This window comes from Mus musculus, chromosome 14 (genome assembly GCF_000001635.26).
Source record: "Mus musculus strain C57BL/6J chromosome 14, GRCm38.p6 C57BL/6J".
NCBI lineage: Eukaryota > Metazoa > Chordata > Mammalia > Rodentia > Muridae > Mus > Mus musculus.
Window position 1 is genome coordinate 52,329,762 of NC_000080.6, and position 10,183 is coordinate 52,339,944.

Consider the following 10,183-nt stretch of genomic DNA (forward strand, 5'->3'; position numbering starts at 1 on the left):
GTCAGAAAAACAATAACAGGTTGTTGTTGTTGTTGTTTTGAGATAGGACTTTTACTCCGTAGCCCAGGCTAACTTGGAATTCACTCTGCAATCTAAACTGGCCTGGAACTCACAGCAGTCCTCCTGCCTTGACCATTAGAGCACAGTATTTATCAGCATAAACCACCACCCACTAATTTTAAAAAATTAACTCAGCCTCAGCCATAAGCCTCCAGTCATCTACCCTATTGTTCTTTAACAACAACTTCTTCTTCTTCTTCTTCTTCTTCTTCTTTGTTTTTCTTTTTTTTTTATTTTTTTTTATTTTTAAAGACTTATTTATTTATTATATGTAAGTACACTGTAGCTATCTTCAGATACCCCAGAAGAGGGGGTCATATCTCACTATAGATGGTTGTGAGCCACCATGTGGTTGCTGGGAATTGAACTCAGGACCTCTGGAAGAGCAGTCAGTGCTCTTAACCACTGAGCCATCTCTCCAGCCCCCTTCTTTGTTTTTCAAGACAGAGTTTCTCTGTGTAGCCCTGGCTGTCCTGGAACTCACTTTGTAGTCCAGGCTGGCCTCAGACTCAGAAATCTGCCTGCCTCTGCCTCCTGAGTGCTGGGACTAAAGGTGTGAGCCATCATGCCCGGCTTTGTTCTTTAACTTCTAATTATAGCATCTTCCCCCGGCGAGTAGTATTGGGTCTAGAATATCCCAGTCATGCCCTATCCTCTAGTCATAGTATCCGAATTCCCTTGTTTAACTGTGTATACATTTTCTCTTCTGGCTCAGGCAGGACAACATTTGAAACACCAATTAGAAAAGCATTATTTTTTCCTTTTATGTTGATGATGCAAAGTTCTGTTGTCTCGACAAGTCCGGGCTAGTGTGACAAATACTAAAAGAGAGAAAGAAGGCAGCTGGTGCTAGAAGCGATGGATGCTAGAATTGAGGAGGAGGAAGATGCCACTTGTGGAGATGTTTGGCAACTCATTGCTCCCTGTTTGTGGAGTTCCCAGAATCTCTGCTATTTTACCAGATGTTTAGTGTCAGGTCCTGAGCGGCTGCCTCACTCTCTGTTTTTCGAAGTCCTGCTCCTCACATTTTAACACATATTTTAGTGGACCATTGTAGGTGAGGCAGGAAAGATTCTAGCTTTTCAAGGAAATGGACTGTGTCCTGTTACCCTCTTCCTGTTGTTTGCACCGTTTATTCCCTTCGTGAGGAAGAAAAAGAAGAGCACACACATGGCATTCTGCTTTTCTCAGACATCTGTGTGACATCTAAAAGGGCATACTTGGGGACCCGTATTTGTCTTTTTTCTGAGTCTCGGCCATCTTCATCTTTTCCTATTTTCCCTCTTTTTGCCGGCCTTATTATGAAAGGAAGGTCTCTTTCCCCTCCTCTCCATTCTTCCACCTCCTCCTCTTTACCACATTTTTTTTTTCTCTTTTTTACCTCTCCATTGTGGCCTCTTGACCTCCCTTCGGAATTACAAAAGTAGAATCCTTGAAGAGATGCTGCTGAGGGAATGTTAATGAGCCTTCCCCACAAAGGGGCAAAGACTTTACTTCACTGAGTTGGAAAAAAAGCCCCTTTCAAAAGGGATTTCTGTGTGTGGTGAAGTGGAGAGGGGAGGGGAAGGGGAAAGAGGGAGGGAGAAGGAAAGAAAGGACAGGAGAGAAAGAATGAAAGGAGAGATAGAAATGGAAAAAAGGAAGAGACCTGTGACAAGAAAACATGAGTGTAGCAATCTTTCTCCTTCAATCTGTGATCTAATTCTTGGAAAATGTAACTAAGGACTTAGTTTCCAAGACCCTGAAGAGGTACTCAAGGGCACTGGAAATGATACACAATAGGAAAATGAGACTTTTTCCACCACTGGCACTATTTGATCCCCCTGGCAGCCTGAGGTTTGGGGGATATTCTAGATGAGAAGCTGGTAGTTTTGAGATTCTATACGATATTTTCTAATATTTATCAGCATTTCCAGTTTGGGTTTCCTTGTTGTCTATCGGTCTAATGAGTTCTAGCACTGGCTTATAGTATTGTTAAGGTTGCTAGTTCCCCCAAGTCAGACTGCTTGAGCATAAGCCAGTTCCCTCATTTGTGTATAAAGCTTGTTTCTGGATTTGCTAAAATGTATATGAAGGGGCCAGAAAAATAGTTCATGGGGTAAAACACACCTACTGTATGAGTCTAATGATCCCAGGTCAGTTGCTGAAACCTGTGGTGGGACAGAATAACTCCCAAAAGTTGTTCTCTCACCTTCACATGCATGCTGTGGTACCCACACTCACACATGTATCATACACGCACACATATATGCACTTACACACACATACACACACATCATACACACAAACACATATACATGTACATCAATACTCACATCATATACACATGGACCAGACAAATCCACTCTTATATGTATGCATGAACACATATACACAGTACACATATACATCTTACACAGAGACACACAGAAACACACACACACCCATACACAAGCAATAATAATGAGGTGTGTCTGGCTCCTTTGTGGAGCACTGTGCCTATTTGTCACTTCTTCCCCAGTCTTCTTTTCTGAAACAACACAGACTAAACCCCCTGCTGCTTCTTGGTAACCAGACATTCCTGCCTGCTGGGCTTGTCTTTTCTAGGCTCATCTGAACACCAAGAACCCATACCATGGTTTCCAGACCATTTTACATTTCCTAGGGTCTCATTAGCCCTCCTCCGCCTCCTCCTCCTCCTCCTCCTCCGCCGCCTCCTCCTCCTCCTCCTCCTTTTTTTTTTTAACTGTAGCTCTGGCTAGGCCTCAAACTCAAACTCCCAGAGGCCACACTTGGATCATTTGGTTTGTTGGTGTCTAACTTCTGGAGTTCTTCATATGCTGTGGATGTTGGCTCTCTATTGGGTGTAGGATTAGTGAAGATTCTACTTGTCCCAATCCGTAGGCTGCCATTTTTCCTATTGACAGTGTCCCTTGCCTTACAGAAGCTTTTCAGTCTCATGAGGTCCCATTTATTAATTGTTGTTCTTGGAGCCTGAGCCATTGGTGTTCTTTTCAGGACATTGTCTCCTATACCAATGAATTCAAGGCTATTTCCCACTTTCTCTTCTATTAGATTTAGTGTGTCCAGTGTTATGTTGAGGTCCCCGATCCACTTGGACTTGGGTTTTGTGCAGGGTGGTAGATATAGATCTATTTGCATTCTTCTACATGCAGACATTCAGTCAAACCAGTACCATTTGTTAAAGATGCTTTCTTTTTTCCATTGGATGTTTTTAGCCTCTTTGTCAAAAGTCAAGTGTTCATAGGTGTGTGGGGTTATTTCTGGGTCTTTGATTTGATTCCACTGATGAACCTGTCTGTTTTTGTACCAATACCACGGAGCTATTATCATTCATATTGCTCTATAGTACAAGCTTAAGATCTGGGATGGTAATTACTCCAGATTCTTTTATTGCTCAGGATTGTTTTAGCTATCCTGGGTTTTTTGCTTTTCCATATGAAGTTGAAGATTGCTCTTTCAAGGTCTGTAAAGAATTGTGTTGACATTTTGATGGGAATTACATTGTATCTGTAGATTGCTTTTTGGGAAGATAGACATTTTCACCTTCTTTTTTAATTTTTATTTCTTTAAAGGCTTATTTATTTATGTATTTTATGTATATGTGTGCTCTATTTGCATGTATGCCTGCATGATAGAAAAAGAAATCAAGCCAGGTGTGGTGGCGCACGCCTTTAGTCCCAGCACTCGGGAGGCAGAGGCAGGTGGATTTCTGAGTTCGAGACCAGCCTGGTCTACAAAGTGAGTTCCAGGACAGCCAGGGCTACACAGAGAAACCCTGTCTCGAACAACAACAACAACAACAACAACAACAACAACAACAACAAAGAAAGAGAAACCAGTGCCCTTTGCCTTACAGAAGCTTTGCAATTTTATGAGGTCCCATTTGTCAATTCTCATCTTAGAGCATAAGCCATTGGTGTTCTGCTCAGGAAAATTTCCCCTGTGGCCATGTGTTTGAGGCTCCTTCCCACTTTCTCTTCTATTAGTTTCAGTGCCTCTGGTTTTATGTGGAGATCCTTGATCCACCTGGACTTGAGCTTTATACAGAGAGATAAGAATGGATCTAGCCTGGCAGTGGTGGCGCACACCTTTAATCCCAGCACTTGGGAGGTAGAGGCAGGTGGATTTCTGAGTTCGAGGCCAGCCTGGTCTACAGAGTGAGTTCCAGGACAGCCAGGACTATACAGAGAAATCTGTCAGGAAGAAACCACACACACACACACACGCACACACAAATTCCATTCTATTTTAGAGACCCCTTCTGGGAAAGAAAGCCTTCGGTGACTAACTAGTTACTGAAAAAATTCCTGTTCTCTTTTTGTGCTGGGCATTGATTTTTAGATTGAGGCTTTAAGTATCTGCTAAGCATGCCCTCTCCCGCTGAAGCATGCCCCCTTTCCTAAATGCTGGGACTATTGTTGCTGATATCTAATTCCTAGTAGTCAATACTTTAAATGCAATTTTTTTTTTTTTTGGTTTTTCAAGACACACACACACACACTTGTGATATATTAGAGTGGCTTATAGCCTGTGGTCTCACTATTCTGACAAAGGCTGCCTCTCCAACCCAAGAAGCCAACTGTTGTTTGGTTTCCGAGGCTTGGTATCACAGATGGTCTTAATACTGCAGAAGTGGGCTCTAATGACAGTGAAGGAATGAATGTGCCAATAAGAGTGAGGGCAAGCAGGGAAAGGCCAGCATTCCTTCTTCCCACATCCTTTATACAGGCTGTGACCAGAAGGTGTGCCCCAGAAGGAGGGTCTCTTACCCCAAAAGATCCAGATTTAGGGTTGCTCTTTCCACTTCAAATGATTCAATAATAACAACAATTAAAACCCCCAACCCTTTCTTGTGCTCCCCCTCCTCCTGATCTTCCTCTTCCAGACTAGTCAGACTTCCGTGTGTGTGTGTGTGTGTGTGTGTGTGTGTATGTGTGTGCGTGCGCACACGTGTGCGCGCACGCTTATGTGTTAGTGTGTATGCATGTGTGTGTATTAGTGTATGTGTGTTTCTGTGCATCTATGACTCTGTATGTGTGTTTGCATGTGTGAGTGTGTGTCCCAGTGAGTTTAATTGTTTATCATGGGTAAAGGGTTTTTGTTTTGGTGGTGGCAGCTCGGAAGTATTGTAAAAGCACTGAAAAATGTTTTTTCTGTTTTGTTTTTGGTGACAGGGTTTCTCTGTGCATCCTGGCTGTCCTTGAACTAGCTCTGTAAACCAAGCTGGTCTCAAACTCACAGAGATCTGCCTACTTCTGCCTTCTGAGTGCTGGGATTAAAGGCGTGCGCCACCATGACGGGATGACTAGTGTGTAGTTCTTAAACATTTCTAGTGCTGCAGATGGAACCTGGAACCTTGCTCATTTTTAGTATGGTAAACACTCTACCATTGAGCCTCTTTTCTAGCCTTATGCATCGATTTTGTAATTGGACTTTATAGTTTTTTGTTTTGGATAGAGTCAATGTAGCCATGGCTGGCCTAGAATTGGCTCATGGATCTACCTGCCTCTGCCTCCTGAGTGCTGGGATTAAGGCTGGACTTCAATCTTTTGATGGTATCTCTTTGTTGTTTTTATTGATACAATCTTATAAAATAAGTAATAATAATAGTTACTATTGTTGCTAGTTTTGAGACAGGATCTCAGGCCGGCCTTAAAATGTAGTTAAGTATGACCTTGAACTTGGATTCTTTTGCTCTACCTCCTGGGTGGTGAGATTTCACTAATTATACCACCACTCCAGATTTTACTGGGGACTGGGCATTGAACCCAAGTTCTCATGAATGCTATATAAACATCCTACCAGTTGAGCTACATCTCCAGCCCCTAATGCCCATGCTATAAAAAAAATGAAAGCATTTAAAAATTGGAGCATGAGCCGGGCGTGGTGGCGCATGCCTTTAATCCCAGCACTCGGGAGGCAGAGGCAGGTGGATTTCTGAGTTCGAGGCCAGCCTGGTCTACAGAGTGAGTGCCAGGACAGCCAGGGCTACACATAGAAACCCTGTCTCGAAAAACCAAAAAAAAAAAAAAAAAATTGGAGCATGGTATGGTGGCATACATCTTTAATCCCAGATTAGAGAGGCAGAGGCAGGAAGATGTCTGCGACTTTGAGGTCAGCCTGGTCTACAGGGTAAGTTCCAGGCCAATCAGGGTTACGCAGTAAGATCCTGTCTCAAAAAAAAAAAAAAAAAAAAAAAAAAAAAAAAGAAAGAAAGAAAAGAAGGAAAAGCTGGGCAGCTGGGCAGTGGTGGCGCATGCCTTTAATCCCAGCACTTGGGAGGCAGAGGCAGGTGGATTTCTGAGTTCGAGGCCAGCCTGTGGTCTACAAAGTGAGTTCCAGGACAGTCATGGCTATACAGAGAAACCCTGTCTCGAAAACCAAACCAAACCAAACCAAACAAAACAAAACAAAACACCCCCCCCCAAAAAAAAGAAGGAAAAGGAGAGAAAAAGAGAGAAAAGAAAGGGGATGGGGTGAGTCCAGCTGCACCCCAGTACCCCAGCCCTGGGGCCTCAACACAGGAAGACATCTCAGAAAGCGCTGGATCACCCAGCTGCGGTGGGAGCAGCATTGTAGCAGTGTGCTCTGAATACGCAGTCCTGGGTTCAGTCTCCTGCTCCCAGTCATCACCTCGGTCACCCATTAGCATCAGGTGGGTGTAGCATTGTAGCAGTGCAGAGCACAAGCATAAGTGAGAGCCGCTGTTTCCATGATCCTCACATCCATACTTTCTTTTTTTTTCTTTTTTAATATTTTTTATTAGGTATTTTCCTCATTTACATTTCCAATGCTATCCCAAAAGTCCCCCATATGCTCCCCCCCCACTCCCCTACCCACCCACTCCCACTTTTTGGCCCTGGCGTTCCCCTGTACTGGGGCACATAAAGTTTGCATGACCAATGGGCCTCTTTTTCCAGTGATGGCTGACATCCATACTTTTGAGAAACCAGGGGTACCCTCTCTGTAAGCAGGGATAGAATACTTCTTGGGGTATCCCAACAGGCAAGACAAGCCAGGAGCCAGTGACCCCATAGAAATTCTGGAGGCAGTGACAGTTGTTAGAAGATTGTTTTGTAGGAGATAGATGACTCTTTAACCCAGGCTGGCCTGGAATTCACTGTGTAGCCCAGGTTGGCCTCAAACCAAGTGGCAATCTTCATAGCTCAGTTTCTTAGGTGCTGGGATTTCTGGAGTGAGCCGACAGGCCTGGCTGTGATTACACTTCGGGACAGGGTGTCAGGGACATGGGGAAGTAGACAGAAGTGGGGAGAGGGGCAGTGGATCTGAGGATAAAGACTGGACATGACACGGAAGAGACTCGATGACCAGGTCATATGTCTATGTTTAGTAGGACATTTTTTTTCTATTTTATTTAATAACTTCCACTATTTTTTTTTTGGTTGAGTGGTGGTAGTAATGGGGTGTGTGTGTGTGTCTGTTAATTAGTAGGAGTCTGATAGAAAAGGGGATGGAGAAGAGGCCCTGAGAAAATAGGAATGTTATGCAAGAGAAGTTTTTTTTTAAAGATTTATTTATTTATATATATGAGTATTTGCCTGCATGTACATTTGCATACCAGAAAAGGTCATCAAACTCCATTACAGATAGTTGTGAGCCACCATGCTGATGCTGGGAATTGAACTCAGGACCTTTGGAAGAGCAGTCAGTGCTCTTAACCACTGAGCCATCTCTCCAGCCCCAAGAGAAGTTTTTTTTTTTTCCTATCCTTTATTTTCATTTTTTTTTCTTTACAGAGATGTACCATGCTATAGATATTGACCTAAAGTAGCAAGCCATAAATTATGGAACTGAAACTGTAGCACATTTATTTACAACCAAGTCTGCTCAGGGTACAATGGAGATTCTGCAGATTGGCTTAAACTTAAATCACCCCCTCTTACCATCTGCATTTCCCAGACATTTTCCTTAACCTCTAGGGGTCTTAGTTTCTTCCTATCAAATTGCTATTAGCACTTACTTTACAGGATTGTGGCAGAGATTTAGAGAATTCAGTGCAAGCATTTGATCGCCCCCCCCCCCCCCGTAGTCTTCCAAACTCACTGCATTTCATAGCTAACTTCATGGGTCTTCCCATCTTCAGAGAAAGGAAAGTTCACTACTTTCTAGCTTAAGAGATTAAAGGCAGATCACAATGACTTTACATGGTTAAATTTGGAAATTAATTGTTATTTGTGTGTATTTGTGTACATGATTCGCAGAGTCAACGCTGGGTGTTCGGTGTGCTCTGTAAACTGTTTTTTTGTTTTTGTTTTTGTTTTTGTTTTTTTGTTTTTTTACTGATCTAGAGTCTCTCTTTTTTTAAAATTAACTTATTTATTATAGATGAGTACACTGTAGCTGTCTTCAGACACTCCATAAAGGGAGTCAGATCTCATTACAGATGGTTGTGAGCCACCATGTGGTTGCTAGAATTTGAATCCAGGACCTTTGGAGGAGCAGTCAGTGCTCTTAACCGCTGAGCCATCTCTCCAGCCCGATCTAGAGTCTCTTACTTACTAAGTATTTTGGTGACTGGCCAGTCCATGAGAGCAAACAAAACAAAACAACTCCTCCAAAAACAAAAACAAAAAAACCCAAAAAACCAAAAAAACCTAAGCCAACTGATTCCTCTCTTTTTCTTTTTAGTGCTAAAGAGCATTATCTGCCTTTTATGGCTCTCTATGTAGCCTAGCCTTCCCTACCTCCCCATCATGCCTTCTGTGTCTGTAGGCATCCCTTGTTCAAATTTACCACATTCTCCCTAGTTTTCAATAATTGCTATTTCTACTGTTGCCAGGAGGAGCAAAAATGGATTCCAAGTTGCTGGCCAAACACAGATTCCTATGGAAACCAAAGACAGAGAAAACAAAAAAGGGAGGAAGAGGCAGCCACTGCTCAATTTCTCAGAGTTTGCCCTGAATTCTGTTTTCACTTTTAAGCAAGTGTCTATTATGTGTATTTAGAAGAGACTAACCTGACTTCTCCAGCGTACCCAGCGTAGAGACCGAAGGCAGTAGGACATTGCCACCTGGTGGTAGAAACGTCAAACTACCATCAAGAGAGAAGATCTAATTAAAGCAAAGATCTGCGGTTTCTGGGTCTCTCCTAGCAAAGGATAGCGATACATTAACGCGTTCTTCTCAACATAAATTATTCTAGGATTTAAACATTGTGTTAAGGGCTGGCAAGATGGCTTGGAGGTTAGGATGGCGCACTGCTCTTGCAGAGCACCTGAATTCTGTTCCTAGCACCCTCATTGGGCATCCGGCTGTAACCTCAGCTCCTCCAGCTTCCTCGGCACCTCCAGTCACGGACACGAACCCTAACACACGAGCGCACACAAACACACAAGTAAACCATCTTATATTGATGATTCCTTTTCGGATCCAAAAATGGGGTGATCTTTTTGGAGATGTGTAAAAGTTTTGGGGAATCCCACTAAGAGCCTTATGCTTCCAATGCACACACTATCTATCATGAGCTGTTGTACCCTCCATTACATCAGAATTGCCTAACCGAATGTCTTGCTGCTACGAATGCAGTGTAATTAATGCAAGAGCCATGCAGCTCAGCTGTCTGCCTTCCCTCCGCCTCTCTTTCGGAAGAAGCCTTTTCAGGCTTGCAGATGGGAGATGCCTTTTAGACGTAGTTTCTTTGGTTCCTCCAGGGCTGGATTTTTCTTTTGCAGTGGGTTACAGTGCCATCATCCCCACCCCTACACAGCCATTGCCACGGGTGGCCAATCTTTCTGCAGGAGCTAGGAGGACAAGACAAAGGTGGGTCTGTCTTTTTAGCCTTCCCAGGCAAATACAACAAGGGACCCCGGATAGGGACAGATGTTCCGCATTGGAAAGTCAGAACGCTTCAGGAGGGAATAATATCGTAGAAGAGGTAAAAATTCAAGGATGGAGCTCAGCACAGAGCTCTTGCCTGAACTGCTTGAGGACCCGAGTTCACTACCCAATGCTGCCATCTCCCCAAATTATTATTTTATTAATTATTATTATTAAATTATTATATCCTAGCTCACCTGAGGTTTCCCTCTCACTGTTCAAGGGAAGGAACTTCAAGTCTTAGGTCTTAGGGGACAAAAATGATTGTCCCCACAGGTACTCAT